The sequence below is a fragment of the Lithobates pipiens genome, unplaced genomic scaffold, assembly GCF_037356315.1.
Source record: "Lithobates pipiens isolate NorthernLeopardFrog02 unplaced genomic scaffold, aLitPip1_a1.2 Scaffold_16, whole genome shotgun sequence".
Lineage (NCBI taxonomy): Eukaryota > Metazoa > Chordata > Amphibia > Anura > Ranidae > Lithobates > Lithobates pipiens.
The window spans coordinates 196,666,992-196,681,787 of record NW_027507748.1 but is presented as its reverse complement, the minus strand read 5'-3'; the positions used below and the strand labels follow the sequence as shown (position 1 = coordinate 196,681,787).

General features: G+C 46.5%; 1 protein-coding gene across 3 annotated transcripts in view; it reads left to right on the top strand.

The window, feature by feature from the left end:
* Positions 1-14,796, top strand: part of BCOR (BCL6 corepressor) — a 342,611-nt gene that overhangs the window by 139,120 nt on the left and 188,695 nt on the right. For all 3 annotated transcript variants that reach the window (XM_077480873.1, XM_077480871.1, XM_077480872.1), the window contains one exon: positions 13,786-13,894. The gene's annotated coding sequence lies outside the window, so the exon portion shown is untranslated. The remainder of the gene's footprint in view (positions 1-13,785; positions 13,895-14,796) is intronic.

The following is a 14,796-nucleotide window of genomic DNA, read 5'->3' as shown; positions in this document are numbered from 1 at the left end:
GCCTGTCAAATGCCCTCTGAAAATTGATTTTCTGAGGACTCTCCTTTAGAGGGCTATGCTTATGTAAATGAGCCCCAAGAGAGAGGGAGGATGGGAATGGAAATAGAATTGCTGTACGACACACCCAGGTTCTGGCAGATATTGAATAAATGTTTCTATGGAGAACTTCCTGTAGGAGAATGCTTGCCTGCTAGAAAACCTTCATCGCCTCCAACTAATGCTGATGAACAGGCTATACAGCCATGGTGGTCAACTTTCTTGAAATGGGGGGCCTTAAGTGCGGCCCCTGACATCACCAAAAGGGCCGCACAAAAAATTCAGTAATCAGTGTCAGAGACAGCAGGCACAAAGTAGGATATAGTCAAGGACCATGGGCATGATACAAGAAATGGTCATATATTGTGGACATGATAAAAGAGATTGTCAGAGACTGTGGACATTATACAGGAGATGGTCAGAGACTGCAGATATGATACAAGCGCTGGTCAGAGATTACGGACTTAATACAAGAAATGGTCAGTCACAACAGACATGATACAAGAGATGGTCATAGACTGCGGACATGATGCAAGAGACAGTCAGAGACTGCAGATATAATACAAGAGCTGGTCAGAGACTACGGACATGGTATAAGAGATGGTCAGTGGCGGCAGACATGATACAAGAGATGGTTAGAGACTGTGGACGAGGCTGTGGACATTATACAGGAGATGGTCAGAGACTGTAGACATGTTACAAGAGATGGTCAGAGACTCTGGACATGGTACAAGAGATGGTCAGAGACTCTGGACATGGTACAAGAGATGGTCAGAGACTATGAACATTATACGGGAGATGGTCAGAGACTGGGGACATGCTTCAGGAGAAAGTCATATATTACAGACATTATTCATGGGGCTGCTAAAATTACTATTATAACAGGGAAATAGGAAAACACAGATTAGTGTCTGCAGGGGCCCTGAGGGCGGCACAAAAAATTTCAAAGGTCCGCAGATTGGGCACCAGGGCTCTATAATATGGCATATACAGAAATATGAAATATGGATAATTGATAATGCAAATGGTAACAGATTTGCTAACATACATGCTGGAACAGTTTTTTTTTTTGCATAAAAAATAAATCTACTTTAGTTTTGGATTAAAATGTGCTCAGAAGGCCCAATATAATACTGTAATGTGAGTTATTAATGTGCAATTAGGTCCGCATTAGGGACCAGCCATAAGAATTTATGTTCCATAAGTGGTCTTCCCTTTTCAGTGCATTTTTTGGCACATGACTAGCCAGACATACAGATTTCAAACCTTACCTAAATTTGAAAGGCATTAGGTTTTTAAATGACACAATCCATATTCCCTCTTACATTGGTAACAATATTTGCCCTCACATATTCCCTCAAGCAGCTCAGAAAATGAAAACTTTCCTCAAAAGGGGACTTGCTATTACAAAATATGAATGTGAGCACGTCATCCTTCGCATAGTAATGTTATTTTTCTATGACAAATATAGGCTGCTGTAGAGAAGCAACATAACATAGCATAGTGGCCTGAACAAGACCATGTTTCATTCCCAAGCCCATCAAGGAAGGATACGTGTAGGAGCTGGTTCAGTGGAATTTACCACAATAGCACCACCACTACATACATACATGTCGTATCCTTTGTCTTATTACACAGCCATGTTTATCAGAGGCGTGGCTGAGTATATTATAGAGTTTGCTTCTTAGGAGATTTGGCAAGAAAGACTTTACCCAACACTGTATAAAATGGAAGAGTTGAATGCCAAGGTCATTAGCTAGCAGTCTCTGCCTCATTCGTACCCAGCGGCTCTCTCAATAATCGGACCACAACGGCACGAACAGACACAGATCTTCGCGTTCCTGGTACAGAGAGCAAGGTTTCTGTGATTTATAAAGGCCGTGAAAGATGTGTGTGTGAGATTTCACTATGCATCTTCTCTGTCTCTTACGGAGCGATCAGCGCCACGTGTCTCAGCCAGGCTGAGAGAGAGGAGCGTGACAATGATTTTGCTGTTTGGGAGGGAAGCGATGTAGCTAGAAGGAATAATTCTGTGTGCGCTTATTCGAGAGGGGAATGGAGGGGGAAGGAAATGTAAATGATGAGGGGACCGATTCTTTCACCAAAACGTATTAGTCATTGGTTCTCCAGCTCCGAGGCAGACCTCATTTGTACATCTGCCAGCTTCTTCGCATCTGTTCAGCTCTGCCACTCTGCGCATTTTAACCTTGGCTTACAATAACTTGTGGTTTGTGCATATGTGACTGTCTATCATATATAAATTAGAGGGAGCACACTTAAGGGGCCATTAAATGGAGGTAAATTATTGGATTTTACATTGGCTGCTTCATGAAAGAAGAGGCTGTATGTTTCGGGAAAGGTAGATAACCTTTAGATGCCCAATCTAAATGTAAAGTCAATAGGGCAACTTGGGGATTTTAGCAGGCAGTCAACTATTTTTCATTGTGAAGGCAGAGATATATTGATGCTGCAGAATACTAAAATAATGTGCACAAAAGAATGTATGCAAGATAAAAAGGATAATAAAAAAGATTGTTTCAAAGGTCAATCTCAAATACAATTCAAAATCTACTAACATATAGATGACCATAGATGGGAAGGGATTGTTGCACTATACCAATGACCATATGACAGTCCAACGATATACGACAGCCAAACAATCACATTAAATGACCTCAAGAGACTGGCATCAGATTTACAGATATACTATACTCCTATTCAGTATTTATTTCTTCATGGCACAACCATAGAAGAAATTAAATTAAAAGAGACGTATGGGATTTATATTTTTTTCAAGAATCATACTTGCCTATATGCTGCATCTGTCCCCCACCAGCTCTAAGACTGACAACCGAACGATCAAGCACCCCTGATCGCTCAATTTTCAGAGCTCTGTGAGAAGAGAGTTGGTGATTGTCAGTCACTGCTGTCTGCTTTGCCCGCTCCGCGCTTACTGGATCATTGGGCTGTGGAGGGGCTGGGAGTGGCTGTCTCAGGCTCTCAGCGACTCTTTGAGAGCTACAGTTGTTTCTGTTAGAAAATTTAGTAAATGAGTAATTTCTCTTTCATTCATTGATAGGCACAGCGCTCCATATTCAGAACCATAGGGTTATATTCCCCCCCCCCCCCCCCCCCCCACTGGAGTAGGACACTAGGCAGAAAAAAGACTTAACTATGCCTATGGGCAGTCCTAGCTGGTATACACCACCCTCTCTGCTATAAGCCTTCAGTTTTGTCTGCCTATTCAGGAATAAGGACCTAGTTCCCGGCCAGGATCTTTGGTCCTGGCAATTTTTTCTTTTTGAATGGCATTTTTTCTCCTGCTTTTTTTTTCCTGTGAGGTCTACAATCAACTGCCGGGCTGGGCGACAGGCTGGATAGCTAGATCCAGTGGTCCCTCTAGTCTGGCAAGCAAGTGTGTGCATAGCTTTAGCTGTGTGATGGGTGGGCCGTGACATGCCCCATCCTGGACATGGGCGGTCAGCAAGTTAAATGTCTCGCGAGGACACGTGTTTTGGGAGTGTTACCCGCACGCGTCACTGGATCGGTAAGTAGATGTTCGCTCTTATTCTTCTCTGGACAGGGTGTGGGGTGCGGGTACATCCAGGGTTGTCAGTCCCTATGGGTGTCCCCTCCTCCCTCCAGACCTGCTCTCCTTCTGCCTTACCCTCCCTGGGAGTTTGGTGTGGGAATCTAGTCTCCCCGAATCCCTACACACTGCATCATGGGGGATAGCTGGGGACGCTGGTCTGTGTGTGGCTGGTAAGCACTCAGTTTCAGGCCGGCATGTCTGTCCCCTGGCCAGGTAGCTGCGTGTAGCTGCCCTCTCCCCCCTTGGGACTCACCGAAGGATGGAAGGTACCACTCCTGCTCCCCTTGGATGTCCTGGAGTTACTGTGAGGCCTGGGGTGTGTGTTACCGGCCCTTCCACGGATCCACACACCATGCGGTCGGGCCATCTGAAAATTTAGGCCCTGGCTTTGTGGTCTACTGACTGTGCTGCTAACCGGGCACCTCCTCCTGGATAGGTGGTGTTGTGGGGGTGGCAGATAGCCGCCATTTTCCTTTCGGGCACCCGCCCTTCCCTCCTTTCCCAAACTGCGGGACTTTAAGGGGAACCCTGCCTAGGGGACTACCCATTCCAAGGGGGTAGAAGCAGCCCGCATGACGAGCCCTCACCTCTCCCCGGCTGATCAGATGTGGAGGTATGGACGGCGGGCCCCCCTTACGGAACCTCAGTCGGTGGCCCCCTATTGCGGGGCCTTAGTCGGTGGCCTCTTTTGATTCAGCTTTGGTCAGCGGCCCCTTCAGTTGGCGGGTCCCTTTTGTGGGGCCTCAGTCAATGGGTCCCTTTGTGGGGCCTCGGTCAGCAGCCCCCCTTTTGCGGGGCCTCAGTCGGTGGCCCTCCTTTTGCGGGGCCCCAATAGGTGGCCTCTTCAGTCAGCAGATCTCTTTGTGGAACCTCAGTTGACGCTCCCTTTGCAGGGCCTTAGTCGGTGGCCTCTTTGGACGTGTCCTTTGTGGTGGGGGCTCAGTTGGTGGACTCCTTGCGTGTCCTCATTTGGCAGGTGCCGTTGTGGGACCCTAGACCACCGTCTCCCTTGGATGCCACTTGATTTCTAAGCTATCTGTTTCGGCAGTGGTGCTTAGGAGTGTACTGTGGCTTAAGTGTTGGTCTGCGGACTTCTAATAAAGCTCTGATTGATTTACCCTTTCAAGACGATCGTCTGGGGTTACCCTGGATGACATCATTAAGAGTCTCATGGGGGGGGGAAGAACCTTTCTGCCACAGTCTGGAAAGGGGAAAGAACCTTGTTGCAGACGTGGCCCTTCTGCGTACACAAAAAGCTTTTTCATCCCTCAGGGTCCACTGGCAAGGGTTCAAAACCTTTCCAGCCCTCCTCAGGAGGTTCCAAGTTGCCTTGGCCTGGCAAGCCGAGAGCGGGATTTTCTAGACCCGTGGACAAGACTCCTTCAGTATGAAGGTGCGCCCTCATTCATACCTGGGGTGGGGGGAAGTCTTTGTTGGTTTGCTGGCCCGTGGACTTTCTTGGTACACGACAAATGGGTCTGCAAAGTGATTCTGTCCCGTTACAAGCTCTCTTCGAGGCAGTGCAGGACCTGTTGCTTCAGGGAGTGATTGTCTTGGTGCCGGTCTCGGAACGGTTTCAGGGACTTTATTCAAACCTGTTTACGGTCCCAAAAAAAAGGGCAAGGTCGGTCCAATTCTGGACCTCAAGGCCCTGAACTGTTTTGTGTGGGTACAGAAATTCAGAATGGAGTCCATTTGCACGGTGGTGGCATCCCTACATCAGGGGGATTTTATAGCCTCTGTTAACCTCATGGATGCTTACTTACACATTCCAATATGTGCTCGGAATCAGCATTTCCTTTGCTTTGCTGTGGGAGAGGAAGACTATCAGTTTGTAGGGTTACCCTTTGCTCTCGCCTCAGCTCCTCGGGTCTTCACAAAAGCGTTGGCCCCAGTTCTGCCATTTCTACGTCAAAGGGGGATTGCAGTATTGGGCTACCTAGACGGCCTCCTCCTGCGAGCGGAGTCCTCTTCTGCCTTGATGGACGACATGGAGATCACAATACAGACGCTGAAGGAGTTTGGTTGGCTTCTAAACTACCTGCTCTGCTCGGTCTGCTCTGATTCCATACTGAAAATTTGAATTTTCTGGGCCTGACTCTGGATTCATCTCTTGCCAGAGTGATCTCTGAAGTTGCATGCTGCGGTTCATCTATTACTGTCCAGCAGGTGGTCCTCCCTTCGGTCTTGTATGCAGGTGCTGGGCCTAATGGTGTCTTCCCTCGTGGGTGTCCCATTTGCACAGTTCCATATGAGGTCCCTCCAAATGGAGATCCTGGTAAAATGGGACAAGTGTTTAAAGTCTCTGGACAATTAGATCTGGCCGTGAAACCAGAGGTTCCCTGGTCTGGTGGCTTTGCTCTCTGTTTTTTTGGCAGGGCGAATCTTTTCTCCCCTTAAACGGTGGTCACTACGGATGCCAGTCTGTCCCAGTGGGGAGGTGTCCTGGGACTGAATTTCACTCAGGGTTGTTGGACGCTGGAGGTTCTGTGGGCTCCCGGTACAGATCCATTTGGACAATGCCATGGCTGTGGCCTATGTCAATCACCAGGGCAGAACAAAAAGTGTGTTAGCGGCTCTAGCAGTAGCTGGCATTCTCCGGGGGGCCAGAACGAAGAGTTCGGCCCACCGTAGAATGTCGGTGTGCAGACAGCTTCGTTTTGGTCCTCTCCACCATACACAATCCAGGAATGTAAACTGGCAGGTGGACTATCTCAATCAGCAGGCCTTAGACCTAGGGGAGTGGTCCCTTCATCCAGAACCGTTTCATTCAATATGTCAGCGGTGGGACACCCCGAGGTGGATCTGTTGGTGTTTTGGCTCAACAGAAAGATACCAAGGTTTGTGGGAAGGTTGCGGGATCCTCAGGCAAATGCCGGAGTTGCTCTTTTGGCCCAGTGGGGCCAGTATCATCTGATTAATGCACTCCCTCCTCTCAAGCTTCTTCTGTGGCTTCTGCGCAGGAAAAGCCGCGTACACACGTAGCCGTCTGTCCTACGTACTTAGTCAGACTGTCCGTCGGACTTTCCGAACGGGCTACTTGCCCACACACGGCACTTTTTCAGCGGACTAATACGGCGTGCTAAGTCCGCCGTACTATCCGCCCTATTTTTTAAATGAACAGACTCGCCCACACACACGGAGGAAAGTCCGCTCATTTCGAGCGCGTCTCCAGGTAGGCGGGGCCCGCGGAGGATACGTCGCTGGCCCCGCCGCCTGGTATGGACTTAAAGGGGAACCCCAACGCCGAAAAAAATCGGCGTGGGGGTCCCCCCAGGTCCACATCAGACCCTTGTCCGAGCACGCTACCCGGCCGGGCAGGAAAGGGGGGGTGAGCGAGCTAGAAGAAGGCGCGGTGGCCCGGCAGAAGAACCGAAGAGGGACAAGACCCCCGAAGTCGGAAGAAGGGCGGCGGCGAGGAAGAAAGCCGGGCTCCTCCGCTAGTAAAAGAGCTACAAGAAGATAGCGGAGGAGTCCGGCGAGAAGACCCCCGAAGACGGAAGACCCCCGGAGCTGTGCAATAAACTATTTTAACCCTTGTGTGTTGTGTTTTTTTTTGTACTTTATTACAAATACTCATTCACATAGGGTGGGGGGCCGGTATCCGGGGGCCCCCTTATTAAAGGGGGCTCCTGGATTCCGATAAGGCCCCCGCCCGCAGACCCCGACAACCAACGGCCAGGGTTGTCGGGAAGAGGCCCTTGTCCTTATCAACATGGGGACAAGGTGCTTTGGGGTGGGGGGGCCAGCGGCATATCTTTCGCGGGCCCCGCCTACCTGGAGACCCGCTCGAAATGAGCGGACTTTTCTCCGGGCGGGAAAAGTCCGTTCATTTCAAAAGTACGGCGGACTGGCATACACACGGCCGGATTGTCCGCCGAAATGCGAGTCCGGCGGTAAGATTGTAGTGTAAAACTACTTTCTAAGTCCGCCGTACTTTCGGGTCAAAAAAGTATGCCGGAGGCTACACACGGGGGGATTGTCCGGCGGACTTGAGTTTGCCGGACTTTTCCACCCGCTGGTTTGATCACGTGTACGCGGCATAATAGGCAGAAGGGATTCCGGTCATTCTGGTAAGCTCCAGACTGGCCTCGGCGGCTTGGTACACTGACATGATGCGATTGGTCACCGACATCCCTTGGAGACTGCCTCTCAGGGAGGACCTGCTGTCCCAAGGGTTGATCCTCCATCCTGCTTGCAGTCGCTGGCTTTGACGGCCTGGCCGTTGAAAGCCAGATGCTGAAAGATAGAAGTTTGCCTGGATAGGTTATCCCAAAGGTGCTGAAAGCTCGGAAATCTATCTCTAGAAAGATTTACCATCGTACGTGGAAAACTTACATTTCGTGGTGTGAGTCCATCGTTGCTCACCCTCGTTCCTTGTTAGTGGCTCAGATTTTGACCTGTTGAGCAGAAGTTGGCCTTAAGTACCATCAAGAGCCAGGTGTCTGCCTTGGCGGTTTTCTTTCAGCGACCCCTGGCCACGCATTCATTGGTGCATACTTTTATTCAAGGGGTTCAACACCTGACTCCAATTTACCGTTGTGGAATTTGAACTTGGTACTCTCAGTTCTACAAAAGCCTCCTTTTGAAAATATTTGCGAGATTCTCCTGCTTATGCTGTCTCAGAAGGTAGCTTTTTTGGTGCCTATCACTTCTGCTTTCAGGATGTCGGAATGTGCGGCGTTATCTTAAAGTATCCCCTATATGGTGGTCCACAAAGCTAAGGTGGTTCTTCGTCCACGCCCGTCGTTTCTACCTAAATTGGTCTCTGACTACCATTTGAATGAAGACATTGTTTTGCCTTCCCTGTGTCCCAGGCTCACTCATCCCAAGGAATTTGTGTTGCATACCTTGGATGTGATTCGAGCGATTTCGGGTGTATCTGGCAGCCACTGAGTCTTTTCGGAGGTCAGCCTCACTATTTGTTATCACAGATGAGCCCAAAAAATGTTTGCTTCTTCTGCGACCATTTCCAGATGGATCGGACAGACGGTGACTCAGGCCTATTCTATTAAGGGTCAGGCTCCTCTTTTCCCTGTTACGGTGCATTTAGTGGCGCAGGTTTGCAGGCGGCCACTTGGTCGTCGGTGCCCACTTTCACTAAATTCTACAAAGTGGATGTGTTGGCATCTGCTGATACTTCTTTTGGATGCAAGGTTTTGCAGGCTGCTGTTTAGAGGGTCCTTCCCTCTTTGGGGGTGTATTGTTCAGATTGGGCTCCAGTTGTTTTTTGTTGAGCTCCTGTTACCTGTTTGGCTTTTGTGTTTGGTTTTTTTTTGGTTGTCCCAACCCTAATGTTTGACACTGCTTGGTGACTTCCTGGAGTGCTGTGTCCGTCAATGAACGAAAGAGAAAATAGGATTTTTGTACTTGCCGTAAAATCCATTTCTCTGAGTTCAATGATGGACACAGCACCCACCTCTCTATGGAGTTTTAATACTTCTGACACTGCTTGTTACTAAACAGAAGGCCTATAGCAGAGATGGGGATGTATACCAGCTAGGACTGCCCATAGGCCTAGCCAAGTCTTTTTTCTGCCTAGTGTCCTACTCCTGTAGTTGACGATATAACCCTATGGTTCTGAATACACCGATCTGTGATCAGCTGTATCTGAAGGACACAGCAATCACAGAGCGTGCCAGATGCGTGCCCGAGGGGGGGGGGGGGGGTAGGGGGCGTGGTTCTGTGAGGACATCCAAGGATGCCCTCCCAGAACTGGACGACCACGCTGTAGCCATCTTTTGGCTATAGTGTGGCCAAGAAGCACTTAAAGTGAAAAAAAGTTGGGGAAGAGGAAGGATTTTTAGTGCAGAAGAGACATGCTATGTCTCTATACTAAGTTTCTTACCTGCTTGTTTGCCACTGTAGAACCACTCCGTGCACAATTCGGGAATGCTGAGCTAACTAACTCCTGTGCATACACAGGAGTGATATCACCATGGCCAATTAAAGTGGAAGATGCCAGTGGGGAGCTCCGGGACACCGCAGTGCTAAATTGGAGGTAAGTATATTTCCGCTTTAAGTTGTTACTTTGGATATTTCATACGTGCGCTTATGCCTACAGGAGCCTGTAGTAAAGACCAAGAAATTTAACTTTTGCATTTAGCTGAGGTTTAAGTACAGGGTATGCAGAGGGGCAGCTTCTTCTGTGCCCATTATTTATGGGGGACCCAACCATGGCTGCTCCCCCTTTTTATCTACCAGTTGTATGCTCACATTACATTCTATAGAGAATAATTCAGCATTTTCCTTTCATTCATTCATGTCACTTTATCCTGTTATCTGATGTAGGAGCCTCTAGTGGGCTTATATGCATTGAAATGAGCATCTCTGAACATACGGTCTAAGGTTTTTGTATTGGATGGGGGAGGGGGGCCATAGATTATGAGATTCTCTTTCCTGCTATCACGGCCTACAGGAAAGAAAATCGCTTGATTCCCCCATCAGCGCTGAAAGCAGAGCTATTGTATTCTCCCGGTCAGGGTGGGGGGTTGATTGATGGATCGACTTGGATATAATCAGCCCATCCATAGATGGATTCATTCTCAGATGGTCCCTGGTGAACTGGTCAAGATTCAAATCATCTATGGCCGGCTCTAGTTTAGGAGGGCTACATGCACTGGGGCCATGTAGCCTTCCTCTCACGACTGTACAACATTATATTGTATATTATAAAAGATTTTGTATTTCACTGTAAAAAATGTGTGAGTGCTAGCTAGTGGAGCATTTGATACTGCAGAGTTTTTGGTTCAAACAAGATACTGTACCACAAAGCAACGACCTAGAAGTCGGCTCTAATGCATTCTAGAGGAGATGGGGTATTGAAAACGGATTTCTTTCTATGGATAAATGCACGTCATTGCTATGAGCGCCATTCTATTGCATTAACTTTTTTTTTTTTTAACTTGCTATATCCTGTATCATCCTGGTGCTTTCCCAGCATATGTTCATGAAATCCCAACAAGCCTGCGCACTAAAAATATCTGAGCAGCATACAGAAACCATATTTGAATGCATTTTTTTTTCATGTGTGGTTGCTAATTAATTGATATACCTAAAATGCAATCTGTTCTCTTTCCAGGCTGCGCGCTGGCTTGCTTGCCTGCAAATGCCCTAAAACCACTTATTGACGTAGTGCATGACTTGAAAGCATCAGCGATGCCAGATTCTAGTGGCCACAGGCAAATTATTTAGCATTCTATGCCACAGACATCATCATAAAATACCTTATTGTGTAAAATCTTGTAGTTGGGCCATTGTGTTTGAGTATTATACTAACCAGTTAAGGAAGCATTTAGCCTCTTTTTAAGGGAACTGGGCTAAAATACTCAATATTAAAGACATATTTATATCTTAAAGTAAACGTATCCTTTGCCAATGAAAAACTACTGGTTTGCTTTAATGCTGTATTACCTTTCCCTTTTTTAAGCCAAGGAAGGCTGGTACTTCCAGATATGGCCGAACACATAACTCACTTTGCTTCCTTCATGTGGCAGCGCTTGCATTTATCTGCACAAGCAGCCAGTACTGTAACATAGGTTGCAACTTGAAAACTAAACAGGCCGCCATACACTCTAATGCCCATACACACGGTCGGATTTTCTGATGGAAAATGTGCGATCGGATCATGTTGTCGGAAAATCCGACCGTGTGTGGGCTCCATCTGACTTTTTCCATCGGATTTTCCGATGCACAAAGTTTGAGAGCAGGATCTAAAATTTTCCGACAACAAAATCCGATTGTGTAAATTCCGATCGTGTGTAGACAAGTCCAACGAACAAAGTGCCACGCATGTTCAGAATAAACTAAGAGACAAAAGCTATTGGCTACTGGCCCGTTTATAGTTCCGACGTACGTGTTTGACGTCGCCTTGTTCAGAACAATCGGAAATTCTGACAACTTTGTGCGACCGTGTGCATGCAAGACAAGTTTGGGCCAAAATCCGTCGGAAAATATCCAGCAGATTTTGACTTCGGAATGTCCGATCGTATGTATGGGGCATTCGTTCCTGTAGGCTGAACAAAAGAAATCTTTTGATACCCCTATCTATGTAACACAGTGTGAATGGACGAATCTCCTCCCTGCTAGCTATGGTATTCTGACAGATGACAACTGCGACTATCAGAATCCCTGAACAGTGGCTGCTTCTGATTGGATGTAGCTGCTGTTCAGCTGTAAAATTTTTGTTGGCTCCTTCGATTTTCAGATCAAGGGATTTTGAGTGAGAATGGGCTGACAAGGCCACCCATGGCTTGTATTTTGTTTAGTTCATAAGGAACTAGTCAAAATGTAATTCTGTATATGGCTGGCTTAAAGTGGAACTTTAGTCAGAAAATGAAGACAGTTGTGACAGTTAGTAATCCCAGCATTCCAGGAATGTAACTGTTTTTTAAACCGTTAAAGTTTAGTTCCTCTTTATGATTCACTGCTGTTCAGGGGCTCTGGGCTTTAACAAAATGGCAGCCTCAAGCAAGAAGAAACTGAAGCAATTCTGGAGGCAATTTCAGCACACAGCTATGTTGGTAGCATAATTATTAATGTGGAATTTATGTTACTTGCTGAGGAACACTATTTTTTTTATCAAGTTGTTATGGGTAAAATTCCCCTTTAACACAGGCCTTCTACACTTTTGTAGCTTAGGCTGGTAATAGATGATGCAGATGACTGTGTTGATGGGGGAATCTCTCACGCAGAGCTGTTGTGTTCTCCTGGCTGGGGGGTGGCTCAGGTAACCGTCCCTGCCAGGAGAACATAGTGATTATTGCTAGTGGTTATAGCCCCTGGCAATAATCGCAACATAAAAATCTGACATGCTGGTTGTAACCAAGTCGACCGATGGATCCACTTGGGTATGATCAGCCTGCCCATAGATGTTTCGAAACTCGGCCTGTCCCGAGATTCGAACCATCTATGGCCGGCTTAAAAAGGAAGTAAAGCCAAACTATACAAAAAAAATAGGCCCTGCAACGCAAAGGCATAATGAGCTAGTATGCATAGCATACTAGCTCATTATGAATAACTTACCTGAGATGGAAGCACCCTAAGCGACCCTCATTGTCCTCCTTCAACGCCGTCATCTATCCCGGAGTGACTTCCAGGTATCGCAATGACGTCACTCCCACGCATATGTGATCGCTGTGAGCAGCGGCATGCCCAGTGTGCCTGCGCGCCGCTGTTTATGGCGCATTCGCTGTAGACAGCGGTGCCTGTCTTTTGCAAATATCTCCTAAACTGTGTTGCACCTACAGGTAAGCCTTAATCTAGACTTACCTGTAGGTAAAAGTGGCCTGTAAGGGTTTAAACCACTTTAAGGTAGGGAAGATAAGTGTACCAAGCTGTGGGGGGGCAATATAATAGGGATCTTGCTGATGTGCTCTCTGTGCACAGGCTCACAGGTGGCCCAATATTACGTATTGTGAGTGACATATGAATGTCTGACATCGAGTCCTTTTTTTAACCCTGGTAAAGTGAAAGGATAAACTTAGTTGTTCCCACTGTAGAAGGAGTTAGGAGTTATCATTTGAAACACATTTCTTTAGAAAAATGCAGGAAGTCCTGTGGTTAAATGTCCTCAATAAAACTGATGCTGGGAGCACAGCTTAAGTATAAATTCCAGCGTCATTTTCTGATGTCAACAGCAAGTCACGCAAGGTTTTTATTCAGTAATATAGTGGTCTCCATAGCATTCCAATAGGATGTGTGCCAAAGAGGTATCCAATTATCAGGAAACAATTAAAGTGGTATTAAACCCAAAACCAAAATTGTAATATATTACAGCTTACCACTCATTAGATGCGGTGGCTGCATCAGTTTTCTTTTATTTCAGACTTTTTCACCCCTCTGTTTTCACCTGGCGATCTGGCCAGTAACACTCCTGTATTACAGTGCCTACATTTTGGATGAAGGAGCACATGAGCACCGTTGGACAGCAGCTTTGTCAGTCTTGGGGGAAGGGGAATGTTAGATGTACTAACAGATTTACATGCACTAAAAAATTTAATTCAAACTCCAGCTCACACATACAAGCAGTTACTGCAACAGTTTTCTTTTTCTTTTGGGAGAAAGGTTTTACATTCATAAATAAAAGCTGATTATTGTAAGCACCCCTGTCGGTGGTAAATGGTTTGTCCCAACAATCTAAACTGTTATATTTGCAGGAGAACATGTTTTGAAAAACAACAGACTTACTGGCCAGATCACCAGGTGAAAATAAAGGAAAGGAAGCCTAAAAAAGAAAAGTAATGCAGACATTACATCAAAGAATTGGTAAGTGGTTATATAATAAATGTCTGGTTTTGGGTTTATTACTGCTTTATTTTGACTAGGATTGACTATATATATATATATATATATATATATATATATATATATATATAATATATTATCTTTTTAACAGAAAAATTGTAAAAATCTCAGTACAGTACACCACATGCACTTCTAGTCATCGGGCTGGTTATGGGCAGTTTACAATATCTCATTTAATTTCTGTTTTCTAAGCAGAATCAACAGTGGGATGCCTTCTCAAATTTTCCAGTCTGCCAGATCCTTTGCACCAGTCCACTTCAATATCACTGTATCTATTGTCTCCTTCCTGTTCAGACATTGAAATTCAAATAGATGAAAAAAAAAAAAAGGATTAAAGTGGTTGTAAACCCTTAGGCTGGCCATACATGGTGCAAATTTCTGGTTGCAGGAAAGAAATTCTTGATTCCCCAGCCAACACAGACAGCACTGATAGGGAATCCCTCCTGCCAAGCAAATGTCTACTCCTGACTGTGGCGGGGGAGGCCGTCCCCACCAGAAGACAGTGATTATCGCTAGCGGCTGAGCGGTAATTGCAAGAGGATCAAGCAGGCTAGTTGTACCCAAGTTGATCAATTGATCGATCAACTTGGTACCTTCAGCTTGTCCATTAATGGTTCAAATCTCAGCCGGTTCCTGCTGAGGCGGCTGAGAGTCAAATCGTGTGTGGCCAGCCTTACATACACCCAATGAAGTGATTACCCTCAGATGATACACAGAGATGAAACAAATCCTCCTACGTAGTGTACCTGTTTATCTACAGTCTTCTCTTCTCTACAGTCGTTCAAAGTCCATAATTACTCTAGAAATAAAACTATAATGCTGCCACACCAACCGCATCTGGAGCATTCTGTCCAGTTCTGGTC